A 21,356-nucleotide genomic window follows, 5' to 3' on the forward strand; every position below is an offset into this window, starting at 1 on the left:
TGTGGTTTGTGTGCAGCCTACATGTGGGTGGCTGTTCCTTAATTATGGCTCACATTTGTCCCATCTCATCTCACTTTGACACAGCAACCATAATGAAGGCAATGGAAGCTCTGCTTCAAGCTATCAGCATGCCCACCAGCTTGCAAATATTAGCATGATGGTGAGGAGCTCTTATGTGGGAACATGAGTCACAGGAGCAGTCCTGGCTTGTCAGGCCACTTGCCTGTGATCAGCTCGTGGCTTTCATATTGGCTAGGCCATGTAGTCCTGCTGTACTGACACCGAATATCTTTGGTGTGATAATATCACCCATCACCCATTATGCTCAGGATGTGAGATCTTTGAACCAAAGAACCCCGGCTGGAGATAGCTCTGCAGTACACAGCCCTGACATCATTTTGACCAAGTCTGTGACTCACACAGAATGTTGCTGTACTATTTATCTGTTTTATGGCTGATGAATAACATGGAAAATAGTCACAGAGCACAAAGAAATGCAAGTCAGGGTCAACCAGGGCACAGTGCTTAATGTGACAGGAAGAGAAACCCTCCCCATCCAGTTCTTGAACCCTCTTCCTGCCCCAGGCAAGCAGTTCCCTGGGACTCTGGAGGGGCAGAGCCAGCATGGAAGGCTCCCAGAGGTACAAGCCCTGCCGATGGATGGAGCTTCAGGAAGATCAGCTCTTTTTCAGGCTGGCTGGTGCAGCACAGCCCCACGAGGCATCAGTGCAGGCTGGCCATGGTGCTCACAGGCCCTGAGGGCTACACTGAACAGTTAATCCAGTGAGACCTTGAGGAGCAGGAAGCACTTTTAGTCCCTGGCTCTCAAATCAAATCTCAGGCAAAGACCTGTGACCTTGCAGGTGAGAGTAGAGATTATATGGGAGCAGCACACATGAGAGGGCATCAGAAAACCTGCAGGCAAAGCAAGGGAAACCGATCCCTGAAGCTGTGGTTCAAGCTGTGAAGCCCTTCACACATGCTTGACTTCTCATGTCGAATCAACAAGTCCTAAGCACTGAGACATTTACACAAGAGAGTCGGGAAGCAGTAAGGGCAGCCTCCACAGAAAGTTAAAATTCTGTTTAAAAATAGCAGCTTTGGCTCAGCTTCTAGTTCAAGGGTTGGAAGTAATGCTACTGGTAGCAGCAGAGCCCCCGTAGTGTTGGACATGGGAAACAGCCCAGTGGCAGGACCAGAGGCAGTGGGCAGTGGAACACGGGAAGCTCCTGCTGAACACCAGGAGGCACCTCTGTGCCATTTGGTTGCCTAAGCCCCCATGTAGGCTGCCCTGATGCTGAGGAGTGTCCTTGGAGATCACCAAGGGCAGCCTGGTTAGCTTGCTGGGCACACAGATCTGGGTGTCACTGCTGGAGCAAGGGTTGGAGCAGACAAACCCAGAAGTCCCTACCAACATGAGCCAAATTGAGATTCTGTGAAACAGGAGCAACTGTCATGCTACCACAGAAAAAAGAACTAATCTTGCTAGGTAGGGCTCCCTAAACCTCTCTGCTGAGGGTGATGAGATTTTTTGGAGGTTTCTGGTCATTGCCATTGTCCACTGCTGCCTGATGCCAGCTATGATGACTGGCTACATCATGTCCTAATGAAAGGTGGTCTTGTTCCATCACTTCTGTGTAGTTAAACAGCCTCGGTCAGCAGTGGCAGAGGCAAAGAGTTCATGTTTTCCCAGTAAAACAAAGGTTTGTCCTGTGATGTTGGATGAGTTTCCAGAAAACAAACGAGAAAGCTGGGATATGCACACTTCTCCCATTCGCCTTTCAGCCTGCACACTGCTGACTCTCTGTGCTGCACAGTGAAAAAATAAATGCACTGTGGTCTTTATGTAGCATGTGCCAGAGCATAGATTTCCTTGGGAGATGGCCATCTCAGAACCACAGGGAAATTCAGGCTGGGAGGCCCTCATAGTACAGCTGCAATGTTTCTCCTTTGGCTGTCTGAACACAAACCAATTTTTCTGTCACTCTGGAGGGCTCTCTCATCTTTCCTTGTGCAAATTTTAGTGTGGTCTGGACTCAGATGGAGCTGTGATGCTGGGTTCACCCCTACCCCACAAGCCTGCTAACAACAACTCTCTTCCATGTTCACTGAAGGAGAATTCAACCCTGGCCATCACCAGGTGAGTTTCATGTTATGCTTATGTTAGTGATGTGACAGAAGGCTGCCTGGGCCATTGGAACAGTGAGTTTAATTGTTTCTGTTTGCCACTTGTTGTTCTCTCTGTGGTGAAGGTTTTTTGAGCAGATGGATGATCTGGGCTGGCTTCCAAACCTGCCCACACTCTGACCTCAGGCCCTTGCAACACAATGTGCATCCCAAAACCATCTGGAAGAAAAGCAGGAGCCATTGCAGGTCCCCTGAACTGTTCATTGCCTTCCAGCCCTCAGACATCCCAGTACAATCCTCATCCTTGCAGTGCAGGCCCATGGGAGGCCCATGGGAGCCATAGGCTGAAGCGCCTTGCTTCTGAAGCACCTTGCTTTCGCCTTCCTCTGCTGCTATTTTTTCATCTGCTGATAGTGAAGCTCAGGCCTCACTATCACCAGAGAGGTGATGGATGCCCTGTCCTTGGAGAAGCTCAAGGTCAGGCTGGACGGGGCTCTGAGCATCTGATGGAGATGTAAGTGTCCCTGTTCATTGCATGGGACTTGGATGAGATGGCCTTTAAGGGTCCCTTCCACCTCAAATAATTGTATGATTCTATGACTCAATATGGAAAAAAAAGTACTTTCCCTTTCCCCCTGTGCACTGATTGTTGTTTCTAAGATTTATAATATCAGCTCAGATTCAAAGGATTCACAGAGACAATAGCATGCTAATGCAGCTGTCCTCTGAAGGCTTCAAAAACAGAAACCCCCAAATATTTGTAAGCCAAAGAAAATCACCCACAACTGCAGCATCTGAGGACAGACATATCCTCTCACTCTCTTTATCACACAGTCAGTGAGATGAGCATAACCTGCCAGTGGTATTCCTGATTCTTCTGTTTCTTTGCTGCATGTGGCTGGCTGCTGTCCCTCCTCTTCATACCTCTGCAGAGGCAAAGGAGCTGCTCCTAGTCATGTCCTGAAGGCACACGGCTTTATCATCATTGTGGATAGGTTTCAAAATGATGGGTTTTCTTCTGAGAAATACAGCAGTGGCAGCTTTGAGGTTGAAAAGTCAAGAAAACTTAGTGAGCTGCTTGCCTGAGGCTGTAGCCCCTGGGTGAGCCATGCCCACGCGCCCCAGCACTCATGTCAGGGCGAGGGCAGGCGGATGCTTCCTGCAAGCTCACCCCATGGAAAGACGTTGGAAAAACAGGAAGCTGGTAACAAATCAGTGGGACAAGGCAGCCGGGGGAGCAGTTTTGTTAGGGAGAAAACAAACAAAGGAAGCACAATGGTGAGCAGAAAACTGCAGCATATGCACATTTGGAGCATCTCATGTTAGGCTGTGGCTGTTGCAAACACAAGCTTTCAGTCCCCAGAAAATACCCTGGCAGATGGCACTGTAACTGAAAGTCCCAGGACAAACTGTGTTTACTGGCATGTGTAAGCATGGCATGGCTCGCAGCCATGCAGTTGGATCTGGGGAGCAGCCTGGGGTTGGGTGTGCAGCCAGGGGCTTTACTGGGCTGAGCAGCCTGGGTTGTTGTTCCCCTGCATTTGCATGTGGCAGCTGAAAGCAGAAGTGCTGAATTCAAGTTGATTCAAACTCTTCAGCCACGTCTGCATGTGGCACGGCTTTCAAATGCGACAGAATGAGAAACCTCCAGGGCTTATTCCTGGACACATGTTTGTGAAGGCTGTGAGTAGGAGAAAAGGAAAGCAAGTAAGTACAGAGAAAGGTGAGGAGGAGGGGAAGTGTTTCACAAGCCATTTAGCCATTTCCTCTCCATCCCCCACAGACAGCTTATATTTTTCTTTTTCTGTCCCTCACAATTTCAGAAATCTCATTATCGTAACAGGCTGGGACTGAGCCAAGAAAGGGTACCTGAGAGAAAAACAAGCCAGCTGTTTGGAAAGATCAGGTCTTTCCTGCTAATGTGATAATGTGCATTTCTTGAACTAGTAAAAGCTCAATCCTTTGGTTTTAAAATCTGTTTTGCATTGCATGCCTCATAAACAGGAAGTCAAAAAGCCATATAGGTAGGGACATTAGAAATAGACAGACAGTGATGAAAACTGTGCCCTGCAGAGCAGGGTGTTGCTCATCACGTCAAAGTCTTTCTGGTGACACTCAGAACTGACCCCTCACCCAGCAAAGAGGGAAAGTCAGCACAGCTTCCCATTGAGCCATGCCCAGAGCTCCCGGTGCAGCGCCTACCTGTTGTGGTAGCAATTATGCAAACTGCAATCACAGCATTTATGCAAACAGTTTGGGTGCAGCAAAGGGACTTGTTGTGATCTGGGCTCTGCTGGGGACGCAGGGGACACTGACACCCTGAAGACACAATGCTGCCAATTGGGTGAAGCCACCACCCTGGTGTGTTTCCTTCCACACCCAGGCAGGTTTTGTGGACCATGTCATGGTGATTTAAGCAAGGTTCCTCATGCGTTTGAAGGGTAAATATTATCGTGTCACAGTGTTTGTTGTTTTAAATAAATACAGTTGAGTTGCCGCCTTACATCCTTATAACTCATGTATTATGGATGTAAGGAAGAAGTTTTTTACACTAATTACGGTGAGTCTCTGGAACAGGTTGCCTAGAAAGGTAGTGGATGTCCTGTCCTTGGAGACACTCAAAGTCAGGCTGTATGGGGATCTGACCAGCTTGATGTGCCTGTAAGTATTCCTATTCATGGCAGAGGGCAAGATGGCCTGTAAGGGTCCCTTCGAATCGAAACAATCTTGATTCCACTACTCTACAGAGTAGATTTCTACAGATTTCTACTCTACTAGTACAAAAGGTACTACCTTTTGATGTTTTTCTACAAAGGCACTTGGTGTCATCCCCCCCCTCCTCCCCAAACAGACTACTCAGCAGGCTGATGCACAGTGCTGGAACCAAAGTCTCAGCTTGCACCTCGCACTCACTCACACCACATCAGCTGCTCCGGTTTGCACTTTTTTTCCCTCAAATTCTAAATACACATTCACTGAAATCCTTGTTGAAAAAACACTCTGTTAGTGGGAGACACCCTTGTCCATTTTGCTACGTTTTCTGTCAAACATGTCAATAAATACAGGTGGAGGGATGCTCAGTTTCCATACTAGTCCTGGTTACACTTCAGTCCTAAGATTTCTCAAGAGAACACTACTCACAGAAGCAGCAAACACAGCTTATCTGGTGAAACTGAGGTGCTGCTCCTTGCCACAACAAGCCCCAGACAGCACATCTTTGGGGCAACCACTTCTACTTTACCTACTTCTTTAAAACATGCTTTAAAGGAGGAAGTGGCTGTGCAAAGTCCTAGTACTGCACAAGGAGGGCCAAGAGGTGGTGTTGCTATGAAGTGCCAAGGAAGATTAATGGTGCGGCACCCATGCAGGTAAATGAATGGCCTGGTTGCTCCCCTATGCCTTAGCAGTTCTTCTGGCATCCTCTGTAGACGTGATATTTGTGCTTTTTTAAAAATACACTGAACAACAAGGAGGAAAACCTGTGAAAGTGATTATGTTTTTCTGAACAACTCCCATGAGGTTTCTTAAAATGTCACACAGCCCCTCCCTGAATCTAAAGCATGGCTTACTGTTGACACCTGAGAAGGAGGAGGATGCAGGGTTACTGCTTACAGGACTTCAGAATAGCAAAGCTTATTACTGAGCCTTCCTCTGACTCTCCCTCCTGCCATTTTTTTCAATCTGCCAGAACCTGCCAGGTGAAAACGACCACAATCTGATGCATTGGTCACAGAGAAACTGATCAAGACTTTTCAGAGTCCCCCTCACTGCTGCTGCAGTCACCACATGGGTAGAAAACATCCTCAGGGACTTGTCCTAGGGTTGATGGAAGCTGTTAAAAGTGTGAAAATCAGAAACCAGGCTGGGATGGTTCTCCTGGCCTAACAAATCTCCATCAAAATCAGTGAGCAAACTACTTGGCTTTTTCCTTCTTCTTCCTTTTTAGTTTTCCCTACACTCTGAATCAAACGCGGGCTGTAACATCCTGGACACATTTGTCTCCTTGTCTCATTTCAGGCTCCTGGGTTTGAAGGAACAGCGTTCCCACAAAAAGGCTACAGATCCTAGTGTTTGTTTTTCTAAATGGTGACTGCTGAAACCTACTGTGTTCTTGGCACCACCTGATGTGTAAAGTCAACAGTAAAGTTCCTGTTGGCTGAAGTCCCTGTCTCAGAGACTGCTCTTTGCCCATTTACACCTCCAGCCTGAGCAAGGAGACCAGGAGGAGCCCATCTGTGATGGACCCAAAAGGCACCCTCAGGTTGGGAAGCATTCAGGCAGTGTTTGGAGGAAGGCAAATGGAGGCAGTAGGGTGAGCCTTGATACCCCAGTTCTGTGAGAGGAGGCCTAGGGCAGTGGGACTCGAACTTGTGGGGCTTTCAGCTTGCTGAAGTGTTGATTTTTCAGGGTTCTGTGGAAGGAAGGGCGCCTTGCTGTCAAAATGTCTGCAGAACACCTGCTGACAGGGCGGAGAGCATGGGGCTACAGGATAAACACACTGCGCTACCGGTGGTGGCTTTGCAGGAGAATCAGCTGCGTCATAACAAAGAAGTGATAAAAGAGCAATGTCAATCAAGCAGGTAAGAAGGAAGTTGAGGGAGGAGGACAGATGGGAAATCTCCTTGCTTCAACAAAAATACCAGTGTCATTGCTTTTTCTTATCACAGCTGCAAAATTATCCCTTTTTCTTGCAGGAAAAGTGGCAAAAATCCTGCAGGCACATAGGGAGCCTTCACACTAGCAGAGCAAAGAAGGGCCCAGTGTTTTCATGCTCCAAAACCCAGACCTTGTAAGGACGGTTGTTGAAGTGCTGGTAGGGGGAGAAGGTGATGATGTGTGACAAAGCCTGCTGCCATCTATGTTAAATACACTGCAGATGTTCCCTGATGGGACTGCTGCATAATATTCTGCAGCTGACAACCAAACTGAGCGCTAAGAGTGGAAAAGGAGGTGGCCTGTGACTTTAGCACTGAAGATCAGTGATTCTCTTTGACCTCTGCTGCCAGCAACAGCCCTGGTTTCACAGTGCTGCTGGTCCTGGAGAGACCCACAAGCTGTCAGCCTGACTTTGGCAACCCAGTGGCTGGAACAAAGTGCAGTGTTTCTTGAGCTGCAGCCACGTCATGGCCTGATTATGGGTAGTGATATCCCTCAGCACAGCCAAGGCTGCTCATATCAGAGGCGCTGAGCCAGCATGGGCACCGGCTGTCTCCTCTGGTGAGAACAGTGTTCAGAAGTACACACAGAATGCTGAGGCTGAGAAAAACAGCACAGCAAGGAGGAAGGGATGCTGTTAAACAGTCACAGTTCCTGTTTCCATGAGGCCAGTTGCTCTGAGTCAGGTAAGCCTTTCTGCAGACACACTATGACAGGAGTAATTGTGTGTCTGCTGGTTTACATCAGTTCCAGCAGTGGGGACATGGCCATCCACAAAAGACTCTACTATGGCAACAAATGAAAGCCACAGTTATACTGGAGCTGTACTTATATCTGTTGCCCCTTGGGAACTCAAACCATGCTGCTGCAGTGTTTCAAACAGTTTCGATTTGCTTACAGGGTTACCAAAACCCCTGCTTTCAGCTCTCATGTGTGCGCTGTCTGTCCTGGGCTGGGAACCCTGTGCATGGATTTTGCACTGTTTCTGCACTACAAGCACTTTTTTCTGCATCCAGGTAAGACACTGAGAGCCGTCACAAAGAGGAGTTCTGCCAGATTTCTTTTTTTCTTGCTTGTAAACAGCGCAGTTATTACTAGAATAGCACAAGGCTTTTCCTTCATCCCTATTTTCAGTGTTTCCTGCTGCAGAGCCTGTGACATAGCTCTCCTCAGAGCGTGGCTTGGTCTGGAGGCCAGGTGGAACACACAGCCATGCAGTAGCTGTGTGCACGCATCTAGCTGATGGAAAAGGGAGATAATGCATTATTAGCTTGGCTGACAATGAAAGAACATTACACAATGTTGTTCTTATCACAGCCTGAGAGCGCATATTCTGACATTTACAACAGCTGGGCTTGTGCTCAGCGATTTCCCATAAATGCTGGCAATTAACTTCTTTCATTCTTGCACTCAGTCTCAGAGGCAGCAGGAGGTCCACTCCGTGTTGATGGCCTGGGCGTGGTCCACCGTCATGCTTCCCACGCTCTCTGCACAGCCATTCTTAGTAGTAAAATTATTACCTTGGTAATGAAACAGCTGTTAAATGGGGAACAAAGTGCAATAACAAAGCCCTAGTGTATCGCAAGGTGAAGATGTATCCTGCCTCCAAGACGCATCAAGCTAATGGGATAATGTGGAAAAGGAGATAAGCAGAATGAAGTATGTTTTGGTTGGTCCCAAAGTGGAAAAGAGAAAAAAAAATGGGATCTGGGTGCTGGAAATGCAGAAGAGGAGGATGAAAATTTGTCCAGAGGACTACAAAGTCCCATCCAGAGTGTCCCTGAGGCCTTGAGAACCTTGGAGAAAGCAAATAACATTGTGCAGGGGAGATGTCAGCCAACACCTGCAGGAGATGCCTCAGATTCGAGCAGCCCTACAAGGCCACTCATAATCAAACACAACTGCAGCATCAATTGAGTCTTTCTCCTCCACCTTAGTTTTGTCTGTGTGTCCTCTCCCAGCTAGATAAAGCTGATGGCCTGTATGTATTTTGAGAACAGCTCACAACCGCAGCATTTTCTGTTCTGGTGATGCAAGTCCATCTTTTGGACAGTTCAGATCTGCCTGGAGGCTGAGAAGAAGGAGGACAAATGCTGGCAGCTGGGCACATATGGGCAATGAGTCCCTGTCACCAAAGCTGACAACATCTCTGGGGACCCAGTCTCTGATGGATGTGATCCCCTGGCTGATGCCTCATGTGGTGTTCCATCTCCTGCTTCTGATTCCACATGCACTCCCTGCTCACATGCATCATGTGGTGCAGAGGACTCTCTTCCAGAAGTCCAGGGGCTCAGGGTCCTCAGCAAACCAGGTCAGCACTCTCAGGTTTCCATTTATTGCTAGTCATTCATCACTTGTTGCAGTGCTATTAATATGGGGCCATGACAAAGTTCAAAAGTCCATGAGTGGTAATGGAATGGCTGAGACTGCTTGGTGGAACTTAGTCTCAGACTTTCCATTGGGCACCAGATGAAAAAAAAAAAACAACTTGCGATTTTCCTCTGCATTGCAGCAATGCCTGAATAGGAGACAAAATGCAGATAAGGCCTAAACCTTGCACCTCAGTATGAAGAATATTGAACTTTGCCAGCTGCATGGCAAAGCCACAGGCGTGGTAGCAAGCTAAGGGAGAAAAAGGATAGGCTTCTAATGAGAAGCATCTGACCAACAGAAGGAAGGATTTCACCACCAGATACAATACTGCTTTCTGTGTGCTTCAATTTTTCACCATAGGAAAAAAAAAAAAGAAAAGAAAGTCCAGTCTGACAGGCTGGAATCATAAAAGGTGCCAGAAAATAGGCAGAAGAGGTAGCTGATCTTAAGGAAGTGGCTAAGCTATGAAGATTTTGAGTAAACTGTAGTGGTTAAATTATGTACGGTGTCATAACATGGATTCTGTTGAGAGACAAAGTGAAAAAGATTTCTCACTGTGGCTGCATACAATCTGAAAAATACTTTCCTCTTCATAGGACTCCTGAATCAAACACACATCTAAACTGACTCAATTTCCAGTATCGTACAGACCTTATACAACATGGACTTTGGCTACATTACCCAACATAATTATCAAATTGCATGGGTAAATCACATCCTACGTCCAAAGAGGAAGGGAGCCATATGGGACTCAGGCAGAGGCTGCAGCACACTCAGAATGTTCTGGGAGAAGTGAGCTTGTCCTAACAGGTGAGCAGAGCCTGGCACACCCCGAGGAAGACATTGTTCTGGTCCAGCCCTCTCTACTACAAACAGGGAAAATGTTTTCAAAGGGATGTGGAAGGAACTGATGGCACTGCCACAAAGAAACCCCTTTCCTACCAGGAGTTACAGCTGCCTGCCCAAGTGCCTGTTGTGGGGGAGAGAGAGACAAACAAGAACAGCAAGACTTGTTGTGAGTTGAGTGATGGAGATGAGACTCAGAGAGCACAATGGAGACAAATACCCCTGCCATGCCAAAAGCAAAGCCTGTGCTGATGTGAGCATCCCCAGAGCTGGAAAAGCCTCTGGTGACAGTCGCTGCCAGGGTCACATCAGAGGGTAAAGGAGGCAGCACCAGGAGTAAAAGCTTCCAAAGGGCAACTGCTGCCATTGCTCAACCACATCAGAGCACAGAATCTGAAAGGTAGACATAGGGTTTAATTAAATTACAAAGTGCACAAATCTCAGTGTTGTGCAATAATAATAAGGAAAGCCTGTGCAAATATAATACGACTATTCTGTCATCTCTCCTGTCGCAAGCACATGATGAGCCATCAAGGTTGGAAAAGACCTCATCAACACACACTTTGAGTTTCAAGGCCATCAGCCAATGGTTCTGAAGCAATGGATTTCCAGGGTACATCTTATACTGAAATACAAACTCTAAAACATCTTCAGTTACCCAGCCACTGAAGTTCAACTACACCAACCATCATAGAATCATAGGATCACTGAGGTTGCAAAGACCACTAAGATCATCTTGTACAACTACCAGCCCAGCAAAGCATGTCCACTTGCTCCATCTTTACAGCTGAACCTTCCACTCCACCCCACCTGTTTCAACCTTTTTTTCCCCTTTTCCTTCTTTATGAACCAGCTTTCTCTACAAACCTGTTCAACTGACTGTCCAGTTCTAATTCCCTCTGGATGGTAACAGACCCAGCTACCATGTTTCCCTGCTACTAGAGGACAGGGCATCTTGAAACTCTAAAACAGAAAAAAATAAAGGAAAGCAGAGTACTGCTGAGATAGAAACTCAACAGAAACACAACTCAGTAATCCAGAGTATTGGTGGACTGAACCCTAGCATCATAGGTGTTGTGTGTAGCTGGGTTAAGTCCAGTAATAGGAAAGTGTTGGAGAGATGAAGTAAATAAATTCAGTTTCCATTACAGTCTCATTAGCAAGTGCTTATTTTCCATCCCTTGAGCTACCTTCCACCTCATTTCCACCTTGCACATTGAAGAAAGGATATGGCTGACCGTTCTTTCCCTTCTCTGGCCAAGACACAAGTAAACCCTCAATTCAGAGACTCCAGCCGAGAGGAGGATCATGGGCTCGATGGGACCTTAAAGACCATCTAGTTCCAGCCACCCTATCCAGTGCCTGATTTAGTGTTTGGGTGTGTTTGTGTGCTCCCTGAACTAAAATTCAGGTGTATATATAGGTATGTATAAAGATGTGTGTATGTATGACTACATGTCAATGCAGGTCTAAGACCTGATGATTACCTTTCAAGGTATTTGCTGTGACCCATCAAGTGACGAGTGAAGCTGTTCTTCTAAGCCTGGAGCTTCAGGGGTTGTTAGTATTAGCCTTGCCAAAGCACCCAGTGCCATGCAGGCAGCCTGCCAACATCACAAGGACATGATCCCAAGCCAGAACACGTGTTCTACCTGCTCCTTGCCCTGCTGACTGCCACCCACAAGCCTCACCAGCCTTGACTCTGCTGTTCCTGCCCTCACTGGCCTCTAGCCAGTGTGATGGGACATGCAAGATATGGCTCAGCAGGAAGTCTACACTGACTTCAGTATGAGTTTCATTTATTTTTTTCCCTGGTGCAAGCCCGTCCAGCATGAATGTGAGCAGCTGTGAAATAACACAGTGAAAATGAGGTCATTTTGCATGTATAAAATGGTTGTTCTTGAGTAGTTACTAATACCATTTTCTCTACAAACTGTACATATATATCTGACCCTTCCAGGGCAATGCAAGGCTCTCAGGGCAAGCATTCCCTCAAATGAGCCAAATGGAAACTGTGTGAAAAATATTAGCAAATTAACAGACATCCAGTGAATTCTGGGACTATGCTCAGAGGCAAAACTGCAAATTGAGGCTGTTTTGGCACTGAAAGATGGAATGTCTTCAGGCTTCTCTCTGAGAGTGTTGCACTGTCCACCGTCTTGTGTGTCCCACTTGGCCAGATCTCAGCAGCAGTGTGAAATTCCTTTGGAGGGAGGACCCTTGGGATTAATATCACGGAAGATCTAAGCCCTGCTGCTATTCCAGGTTGATGTAGATTAAGTAAAAGGTGTAACTTAAAAATCCCTTAACCATATCAGTGCAAATCTTCCAGACTGCAGTAGTGAAACAGAAGTAAAGCTTCCTTGAATCCATGTGGACTCAAAATGAGCACAAACCTTGGTTTACATTTAATTCAGGGCATTGCACTTCTTATCTCCTCCCAGGGAGTATTAGAGTCAGCTGGAATAGACAAGGTCCAAACCTGATGGCATGGGTCCTGCTCACCATTGCCTTAGCGGTCCTGTCCCACATCCCTCCTGGGGATGTGGGAGGATGTAAGAGTAACAATAGATGCCAGTAAAGTGAATTGAGACCAAGCTGGTAAGTACAAAATTGGCTATGCCTCAGCAGGTGTGTCCTGTGATACCTTACACAAGTGGCCGACAGCTGCTGGGCTGTGTCAGTGCCACTGCTCATCATGCAAGTAGCAAGTCCTTCAGCTGCAGAAGCTTGTCAAGAGCTAGGGACTGCATTGTAGGAGAACCTGCAAAGTGTGCAGATGGGAGAAGGCCCCTCCTCCATCTCTCAGGCATCTGCTGTTGCAGTTTGCCCTGTGCTGACTGCTGGAAAGACCTGGCCCAGCAGCAGGACTTCCAGAATCACAGTGTCATCATCTGTGCTGGACTTTCATGTTCATCAAACCCAATCATCGGCCTGATCTACTGAGTCCCAGCACTCAACCACTCCCCATGGTGCCCTGTCCACACCTCTCTTGAATCCATCCAGGAATGGGGAATTTATCACTCCCTGGGCAGCCCATTCCAATGCTTGACAACCCTTCCCATGACAGAACTCTTCCTGATACCCAATCTAAACCTCTCCTGGCGCAATTTCCTCATGTTCTGTCATTTGCTACCTGAGACAAGACTTTGACAGCCCATCACTGCAATTTCCTTTCAGGTAGCTGCAGAGAGCAGTAAGTCTTCTCTCAGCCTCCCATCAGTCAAACTATTTATCTTGTGTAATAGGTCACAGCTTCCTCCAACCCACATAACTTCTGCATTTCAGATGCATTTCAGGATGTCAGGCAAGCAAATACAACATGTTTGCATTTGTTCTTCAGACTTTCTCCAGATGCTATAGAAAAAAAGACCAAGACAGTGCCCCTGTCCCAGTGGTGGGACAAGTGCTTCCCAGGAGAAAAAATGCTGCTGTTTTTTCCTGTCATCTTCTGCCCAGGATGAACCTCCTCACACAGGACTTGCCTTGCCAAGTAAAGGTGTCTCTTTGTTCCGTAGTTTGACCAGCTCCTTCAGCAGGGAGCAAGCAGAGTTATGCCTCTGAGCACAAGGCTGTATTAAAAGCTATCAGTTTTCATCTTTCCAAATTCTTTCCTTCACACTCTGCAGGAGGATGGAGTGTATGAGTCAGAAATGTAGATACAAAGCTGGATGGAGCCCCATGGCAGGAGGGGTCATGGGTGGAAGTCCAGCAGTGCCCACCTCTTACCTGACGTGGAGTGGTAGAGCAGCTGTAGTCCCACAACAGGGGTGACACAGGGGCATATGAGCAGAGGTCTCACACTCCTGTGGTGCTGTGCAGAGCCTTATGGGGAATAAATCATCCCTGAGCTGCTCCCTCCCTTACCCTGTAACAGGAAGCACCTCTGTGAGAATCAAGGAGAGTGGAAAGAGGAAGAGGAAAGGGAATTGAGAGAGGTAGAAATCAGTGCTCAGTGCTGTGCCAAATAGATGCACCACAGCTGTGTGAGGTGCTATAAGAAAAACAAGGTCAGCTTTCAGCATTTCTTTCCTCCCCTCTCTCCTGTTGTCTTCCACTAACAGCAATGCAGGTTACTGCAGAGGACACCCTCCTGCACCTCCAGTACAGAGAATTTCTCTTTTTCAAGTAGGTGGGAGGATAATTTGTATAGTGTCAGTCTTGTTGGGCAGCATCTCCACTCAATGGGGTTGGATTCAATGATCTCTGGAGGTCCCTTCCAACCCCCACGATTCTGTGATAACATGAAGAGCCAGAGAGAAGCAATCCATGCTATGAGCAGCTCTTGGAAAAGTCAGCTGCTGATCTGGACCCTGTTACCCAGCACGGGAGGCAGCAGTGGGTGTTCTGAAACACTGGTGAGCTGCTGATCTCCCCACAGATCGTGCTGGATATGCAAGGACCAGTACAGATGACAACCAGATGCTGTTGCCTGCAATTGCCAGGAAGAAAAAACCACAGAGAGGCAGAGGCATTTCCCCTCTCAGAAACCAGCAAAACCCCAGCAGTGCTTCGGCACAGTGATAAAGCAGTAACACTGCACTGACAGTGAGCGTCCTCCATGCAGTGGCGCCTGTGACCATATACAATCCAGCAGGGGCCACAGTAAGCACCTCATCTGCTCTGGGCACAGACTTTCCTGACAGTAAACACTGCACAAAATCTACAGCATATTGTTCATTGAGGGGCTCATTGAGGAGATACAGGTTTGAGCCACAGCTTTCCTCAGGATGTTTTTCCTGAATGCTCCTCTACAGCACAAAGCTGTGTCATTCCCCAGGCTTGTGACAGGTCAGACATCAGTATGTGCGGGTTTCCTTTGGGCTGCAAGCCAAAATGTTTTGATATATCTGATTTCAGGTAGTTCCAGGATTCTGCAGCGTTTTGTGTCTTTTCTGTGTGTTAGTAAAAGACCACGTACAAGGCATTCCAAGATTCCAGGACAGGGCCTGGCCTCAGCTGGAGCCCAGACATAACTCCAGGGCTAGTTTGCCCAGGAATAAGCAAGGACAGTGAGAAGCCCAGCCCCAAAGCATGCAAGAGAGGGAGGGCAGCTTCTCCAGAGGAGGGCATCCCATCACCCTCTCTCCCTCTGAACAGATCCAAGGCCAAAATCTCAGCGTGCTCATGTTCCTGCAGCGTCTGGCACCCTGCAAAAAGAATAATGCTATGGAACAACAGGGCTTCTGGAAAGCCAGATTGTAAACACTAGGCAGTAGGCAGGAAAGTGTGCAAATCACAGCCTTTTAAAATCTGTTTAAATAGCCATGTTATATATTTAGTAGAGTATAAAGGGAAGATCTATTAACAGCATATTTTCGTTCGTTCCTAATTACATGCAGAAACACACACACAAACAAGCATCTCCTACATGTAATTAAAATTGCATAAAATATATCCACTAAAAAAAAAAGTTTTAATATGAAAATCAATATATTTGGCTTCAAAGTAAGTATATTACACGTAAGTACAATGGTGGTTTATGCTGCTTTGCTGGCAGAGTGCAGAGGCGAGAGAGGATGAGAGAAGAAAGGGGACGGCTGTGGGAATGGGGAGCACTGTGCAAGGAGATGTTCTTGATGCAGAGCAGTGTTTCAATTCCCTCACCCCAAAAAACAAGTCTTACCCAATGCACAATGAGCCCACTCAGAAGCTGTGAACAGAGGGAGGCAGCAGGGAGTGTGCCAAACCCACCAATTTTCTTCTCACACCTGTCTACAAGAGTGAGCAATGGATGCCTGCAGTCAAGGAGTACAATCAGCAATCCATTTGCATCGTTTCCTTTTCAGCCCCAGAGGAATACAATTTGCTTTTGGTTCAGAGTAACAGAAAGCTTTTTCTCATTCGTGCTGAAGAAAAAACATTTCAGATCTGCAATGTGAATGCTCTGAGAGGGGTCCAAATGCTGCTCTCTGGCTGCATTTACCTCTCTGCTCATTACCAGGGAGCAGACACAGCGACCAGGCAGCCCTGCACAGCAGAGCTGAGATGATTGTGTCGTTTGTCTGAAGTCTGGGTGCATCCTCAGTGCTAGTTCTCACCAACAGAAAGCCTTTAGAAATCTAACCCTGGTCAGACCCCCAGCAGCGAACAGAAGCCAGAAACTGTAAAAGTTGGGATGGGTGCTCTTCTGCTTCTTCACATCTGGTGCTAAAACAAGAATTTGCATAGTCATTGACCTCGGTATCAGAAAACACTGCTACTCCTGCAGCTAGCTACGCCTACAGTGCATTAATCAACAGGGAAAAGGCAGGAGTCCAAACATTCAGATGCTTCAGATAGCTGCTTTCCCAGTTCAGCAGACGTAGGGCACAGAAGTTAAAGAAGCACAGCTGGGAGACCAGCCCTGCACCCCTACTCTGTGTGAATGAAAACTGCAAATCTGAGAAGGAGCCAATAAGATAACTTGGTTTGAATCACTGAGATTTGCTAAGAGAACTCAAATGCATTCATTACACACAGTCTTTGTTGTTGTTTCATGTTTGTTTGTTTTTAATGAGAGACCTCAAGTGTCACGCATTGCACAGCCCTACCCGCTCCCCTTCCACAGGGTGCTGACACACAGCCAGGATGGAGAAATGGGCCAAAGCAGATCTTATTCATAGACATAAATAGCTGCAGTGGGTGAAGAAGATGCAGACACTTTCTTTTCCTTGGTACCCAAGGATAGGACAAGAGGTAGCAGGCACACCATAAAACACTTCTCCACTGTGAGGGTGACTAAGAATGGGCACAGGCTGCCCAGTGAGGCTGCAGAGCTTGCATGCTTGGAGACGCTCATAACCCAACAAGATGTTGTTCTGAGCAACATACTTAGGGCACTGCTGTTCGGACAAATGCTGGGACAAGGCTTCCAGAGGTCCCTTCCAACCTCATCTGCTCTTTAAGTCTGAGACTAACATCTAACTCCGTTGCAGCAGCATGCACATCTTGGATGGACAAAAGAGCAGGAGCACCCTATGCTGCAGAGCTGCACGCAGCAGGTTATTTTTCAGCTGCTGGCAGCAGCAGAGCTTGTCTTCCAGTAAGGAACCTAATTCTCAGGGATATAAAGAGGGTCCTCAAGGCAGCACAGACCTTCTCTGATGGGAAGAAGAATTGCGTCACATAAAGTTTTCTTGGACTGGTGATTTATTGACCATGGGCTTCTGAATATCTGTGGAGTACTTCTAAAGAACACACAGAGTAGCCACACAAAGCAAGCCTGTCATTAAAAAACCTTCAGACTACTCAGGAAAACAAGTGTAATGATCCTTCAACTGAGTAAACAGAAGACTAAAAAAGATGGAATTGACTAAATCCCATCAAATCCAATAGGCAGTGACGATCTTTTGCTACCTAAAATAAAACACCTTATCAAGTAAATATGGAAAAAAGTGCCAGGAACCCAACTCAGGCAGTGGGCACCAAGGTCCAATGTCTGGCACAGCAGCACCACGGTGTGACTTTTCAAACAACCTATATGCTTCTGGACAAAGGCTAAAAAAAAAAAGGCTTTTCTTCTTTTTTTCCTCACTATTGCTGCCTTGGCAGTAGCCAGAGCCCAGCAGGGGACTGCCAAGCATCAGCTGTGTCAGACTGCACACGCTGTGGTACACAGAGATAGCATTCACCAGCCAGGACTCGAGCAGGCCCTTCAGTGTCCTCTGACACTCATCCACAGCTAACAGTGTTGAGAAGGTGGTCATTAATCTGCTGATTACAGAGACACGATAGCAACAAAGCTGTCAGAGATGCAGACAGCACTAGAAAGGGCCACAGCACAAAGCAGGTGAAAGCAGGGAAGCTCTGCTGCAGAGCAGTGTGATAACAGCACTTAGGTTCCTTCAGATACCTCCAGCAGGCAAAAAAAAACCAAGTGAGAAAATGCATCCAACCTATTTGTGATGACACCATTATTCTTCCAGGGATCAAGAAGCTCAATGCAATTCACAGCCACCCCAATGAGGAGAGGGAGTGAGACAGTGTGTGTGTTAGATTGGCTGATTCCACAACCGCCTTTGGAGATCAAAGCTATGGGGTCCCAGAGGTGAAGGAAAGGGATTATTAAAATGGCCTGTCAGTCTGTAAGATGGGTTCCTTTAGGATATAATCTGTGTTTGTGCTTGAGGAAACACCAGGAAATTCTTTTAAGACAGTGTAAAATGGTTTAACTTCGTGGAGGAGCAAATTGGCTGCTGTGGTTCTGCCAACCGGCTTTCAGAATCCACACCACAGTTACCCGAAGGAAAAGTCTGCTTGAAGCAGCCATCATCTCACATGTGAGTGGAATCTTTCTTTATCTGGAACTCAGTTTTGTTATTTCACACATCAACAGCAAATGAACCTAGAGTTCAACAGCAACTGTGGCAGAAGTGCACCAGTTTCTCGGTTAACTACAGGACAGGGAACTAGAAATGCCAAATTTCACCCCTGGCACTCATTTCTGCAATGGCTTTAAGCAAAATGAAATAATCTCTCTGGCCATCACCTGCTGCGTAAAAAAGCAAAGCACAGAGATACCGTGCAGTTGCATTCTAGCTGCCTAAGGGCCATCCCTAGAAAACTACCAGTGCCTGCTCACTGCTATCAGGGCTAGCACGCTGCTGACATGCTGCGATGAGATTATTGTTTGTGTCAGGCTGCATGCAGACAAGACACTTTATATTCAGATGCAGTCATCCTCAACCACGTGCTACTCAGCTCTGCATAAATGTCACAATTGCAGGAGGATGCCAGAAATAATGCTGGTGTTTTAAGCTTGTGCTTTTCTGGTACATTAAAGTAAAAAAGCTTCCTGGTTCATACAGTCGGGATTAAGATCATTCTTACAGGGGACAACCCCCTAACATCTGCCCCCTGCCTGCTTCAGTCTAATGGGATCCCCTGCCACCCAGCAGCAGGTTGGGTTAGAACAGGGTCCCACACAACCTGGCCTCGAAGGCCACCAGGGATGGAGCACACATAGCTCTGGGCAGCCTATACCAGGCCTCACCACCCTCCGAGTGAAGGATTTCTTTCTGACATCTCACCTAAACCTCTCTTAGTTTAAAATTGTCTCCCCCTTGTCCTATTCACAGCCCAGAGAAAAGAGTCAGCAGCTCTGCTGTCTGGCTGCTCAGCAGCAGGGCGGGCAGCAGTCCTGCCAGCTCCAGGCCTCCAGCCATGTGACACAGCTGTAAGGCAGGTCTTGCTGAAAGCCCCGTGAAATTCAAGGGAGAAGTGGCTTAGCTGAGATGCCTTGAACATTTCAGAGGTCTTGGGCTCTAAACAAGAAACCTGAAACACATTCCTAACATCTCACTTCTCTGATATTCTTCCTCATTACACAACATGCTGGGAAATCACCCAGATCTGCCTGTAGTCTGTCACTCACCATCATTAGTCGTAGACGAACTTAGAGAGGGAGGAAACTGCAGTCAATTTCATACTGCTTTTTCTCCTTCTCCCACGTTTGTGTTCTTTCTATAAACATCTTCAGAGACAGCATGGTTTTCCCGGGAGGGGAGAACATTAGCCAGCAAAACTGAACAGAAAGAAGGCAGGAGGCAAACTATGTGCCTGGCCTTGCTCAGAGTTTGGGGCACTGCCAGCAAAGAAAGTAGCCTGGATTCTGCCTTAGCAGGGAGTCACCCAAAGGAAAGAGGAAAACATTGGTTAAAACTGAGAGTGAAAAGTCTACAAAAATAAAAAGGGTGGCATTGTGCTGGAGCCCAGTTTTAGAGATTAAATGGAACTGGATACAAGGCCCAGAGCTCAGGATTACTCAACTTTAACCCACTGACTTCTGAATTAAATAACATTTTACTTGTCTCACCTGCCTACAGAATCAGGTTTTGTGTGTTTACACAACTTCAGTATACTCAATATATTATCTGTATGTAAAGAAGCCACAAAAAGCCTTCATTGTTTCTCCATATTTTCCTCATTTCCATGGGGCTAGGGACCACTGCTAAATGTTACTGTGCTTTATATGGGAACTGTATGGGTCTGCTGCTGCCTCAGCGCCTCCAACTGCATTCTGGGACAAGAGAAAGGAAGCAGACGTTGCTATCAGGAGCAAGTTACTGCTGTATGTGAACAAATAAACACTTCCAGGCAACAAGCAAGCCTTAGAAAAGTAAAAGCTACTTACATTACAGTGATGCAGGGGAAATGGAAGGCTCGCAGAGCTCGAGACTCATTGAGCACACTGCAGTCCTGTCAGCAGACCCAAGTTTAACAGGCCCAGAGGATGTAAAACCCAAGTCAAGAACAATAACTCTCTTCATGTCAAAGCCTGGTGACGAGATTTCTTCTGACAGCTCCTGTTTCATGCTTCCAGTGAGCTCACTGGCTTTCCGCACAGCCACACGAGCAGAAGCCTGACCTCTCCCATTCACCCGCAAGTTGGCTGCATGCAAAAGTGGCACTAATTCCAGCTGGCACATGGGCTTGGCTAAGGCCCTTCCTTCCTGTCAGCAACAGGGGAGGGCTGGGACTGTGTGTGGAGGAAAGGCACAGAAACAAGCAGCAACCCATGGACTTCTGCAGCAGGCTGTGCCTGGTTTGCAGCCTTTCGCTGACCCTCTGCAGTCACACCAATGTTTAGGCAAAAATACTCAGAGCTAAGAGCAAAATGATGAATGCTTCTCCCCAGAAGCACCAACCACACATAAGCCTACTCTTGATCCCACAAGAACTTGAGAAATAAAGAATTACTAAAGCTGTGCTGGAGAAGAATAGAAATATTCTCCCATCTCTTGTCTCTCTGTTTACAAGGATAAGTAGATTTTAAACTTCAGCATGAAGACCAGCATCACAAACATCTTTTCCATTGAGCAGCCTACAATTAGATGAGCTGCTTTCTATATATGGACTGCAGAGTTTCAGCACAGCTACAACAACACTGGAGCCTCTAATCTGCTTTTGGAAAAGAAACACATGGGAAGCAACATTGTGAGAGTTTATAGCTGAACACTGACAAACCCGTATGATTCACAAGATAAGACTGGTTTGGATTTGAAGGCAGGTGGGAATTCTAAGAGCCAGCTGTCAGGAACAGCTACACAAACATTTGTAGCAAGGATTTGCAACGTAGCCACAACAGTAACTTATCGAGTAAAACAAGTAACCAGAATTGTAACACACACTGCAGAGGCTGACAGCCCAACTTAGAAGTGCTCATGACCTCCAGGATATGCAAAAAAATCAGTGGAGTTTGGAGGAGGTTTTTTTGTTAGTTCCTCCTTGAAAACACATCCCAGTTTGCTGATGTGAGTTACAGCAGTTACACAACACTAGGATCACACCTGCCTCCTGCAAAGCCAACATGCATGTACAGCAAAAGAAGGAATGACCTTCCCAGGGAAAGCTGCCCAAAACATTTACTCTTG

General features: G+C 46.9%; 1 long non-coding RNA gene across 1 annotated transcript; it reads left to right on the forward strand.

Annotated features, from left to right (window-relative positions):
• The first annotated feature begins 6,484 nt into the window (after positions 1-6,484).
• On the forward strand, positions 6,485-11,152 carry LOC107306563. The gene is made up of 2 exons (XR_004305564.1): positions 6,485-7,469; positions 9,753-11,152. It is a non-coding gene; the product is annotated as an uncharacterized LOC107306563 (long non-coding RNA).
• Positions 11,153-21,356: the final 10,204 nt, after the last annotated feature.

The sequence above is a fragment of the Coturnix japonica genome, chromosome Z (assembly GCF_001577835.2).
Source record: "Coturnix japonica isolate 7356 chromosome Z, Coturnix japonica 2.1, whole genome shotgun sequence".
Classification (NCBI taxonomy): domain Eukaryota; kingdom Metazoa; phylum Chordata; class Aves; order Galliformes; family Phasianidae; genus Coturnix; species Coturnix japonica.